The sequence below is a fragment of the Monopterus albus genome, unplaced genomic scaffold (genome assembly GCF_001952655.1).
Source record: "Monopterus albus unplaced genomic scaffold, M_albus_1.0 scaffold280.1, whole genome shotgun sequence".
Lineage (NCBI taxonomy): Eukaryota > Metazoa > Chordata > Actinopteri > Synbranchiformes > Synbranchidae > Monopterus > Monopterus albus.
In genome coordinates this window covers 51926-54163 of record NW_018128160.1, presented here as the reverse complement: position 1 = coordinate 54163, position 2238 = coordinate 51926, and positions in this window count along the sequence as shown.

Here is a 2238-nt window from a genome sequence, read left to right as displayed (position 1 = left end):
TCCAAAGTCCTTTGTGTAGCATCAAGATAGGTAAGGGACTCCTGAGTAATTTGGATCCCTGAGGAACACCACCACAATACACTATGAAAGAACAGCCTGAAAAGGGTGCCTGTGAGATTACTTTAGATGTATCTGATTACAAATGATATTTTAAATATCTTCTTTTTTGTCAAACAGTAAAACATGATCCCCCTTAGGAAATGCCACTAACCTGGTAAAGGCAGATTTAGTATAGCAAGCCAAATAGGTATTTGTCTGCAAGCAAGGCATCAGTGTTGCTAAGGGCACATTCCTTCCATCCACAAAAAGTAAACACGATTCCCCTTAGGAAATTCTAATTACCTAGCAAAGGCTGATTTAGGTCACAACCTGTGACTAAAAATGCAGAAGCTCTGGGAGGCGATACTAGGGGTTCATGCATTCACATTTTTAAGGGGGCACAGTGTCACAATCCCATTGCTATAAAAAGCTTTAATCTTTCATGCTAAATTATTTTCAACATATATTAGTGCTACAGAGGAGCATGGAGTTAAAATCATAACTAGCCACAAATGCGTATTCGGCGATTTACTAATCAAGTCAAGATTGCAAATATCTAAAAACCAATTTGTGTGTGTCTCATGAAGGCCACAAATGCCTGTGAACCTGTTCATCTTGGGATATGTGGTAATAGCACTGCTAGCTCAATAACCTACTAAATAAAGTAAAAGCTAATGTTGGTAGTCAGTAGATTGCTAAACTAGCACCACTGTTACCACATAGGCTAAGCTAAGGTGAACAGAGAACCTATAGCTTTTGGACTGGCATCACCCTGAATATACTGATCATAAAATGACATTCATAATACTGTACAGGCATGCTATGATTAAAATGAAGATAAAGGCACATGACATCAGAATATTTCATGTTAAAATATGTACTTGGTTAAACCCCAATCAAAGTGAAGAGCAATATTATCTCTGGAAAAAATCCTGGAAGCCAAACAACTGAGTTTTGAACCTGTCATTAAACACACCATGCATTTATGGATCTGAAAGTGAGAAAAAACCTTGCATGCAAACATAACGTGATCCGTGTGTTTCAAGCGATCTGTGCATGTGCATCTAAGGAGCTGTAAATATAGTTTAAAGAATTGCACATAGAAAATCATTTTTACACATTTGTAAATCTTGATTTTACTTGCAGATTACTGATTCATAGCAGATTACCTAACTCATTCCACTACTGGTGGTGGCTTAGACCCTCACATGGTGAAGGCCAGGGACACATTTCAGTGTGGTAGTGTTTGACAAAAACAGTAACAAGCTATAGGCATTGTAAATATGAAAATTTTGAAGCTTCTAGTAATTCACAAGTGTATTAAAGTCATGCTGCTGTCATGGCGTGAGATGGGAGTGGTTGTTAATACCTCAGCTCAGTTCAGACTGTCAGTTGTGTGTCTGCTCGACTTCTACATTCACAGTTTTTAGCTGCGCTCTCAGCTGGAAGAAAACAACAATCCTGAAGAGAGAGAGAGAGAGGGGGGTGCCTGTGTGTACCAGTCTGATCAGAATATACTCTAAACATACAGAAAGGGCTTAGAGGGCCCGTATTCACAAAGCTTCCTAAGCCTAAAAGTTGCTCCTAGTGACGAAATTCTAAGAAAACTCTTAGAGTTATGATGTTTTTTTTAGAATTTCCCCATAATTTAGGACAAAATCTTAGTAAAGATAAAAGTGATTCACGAAACATCTTAGCCCTAAGAACAGCTCCTAAGGTAAAAATCCTTAAGAGTAGAGAGGAGGACTTGTTCACCTTAAGAGTTTCTCTAGCAGCGGACAAAATGATGGAAAGAAGAAATATTCTCAAAACAATGAACAACCGTGAGTTAATTAAACGCTACAGATTGGATCACGATGGGATTATGTTTGTGGTTGACCTTATTAGAGATGCGCTCACATCTCCCACCACTCGTAGTAATGCCATAACGCCAGAAATCAAAGTGATTATGTAACCCAGCTGTATGTGTGAACACCGTGGTTACAATTACAACGCTGAGGTATTTGGCAACCGGAAAGATGTAACAGTGCAGCAGCGATGACTTGTGTCTGTCACAACCATCAGCACAGTGATCGCACAAACTATTGAAGCGCTTTCACAGTCTCATATAGTGACACGGTCTATTTCATTTCCACTGGACGTTCACACGCTGCAGACTCACAAAAGGGCATTCATGGACATATCGGGTTTCCCCGGTGG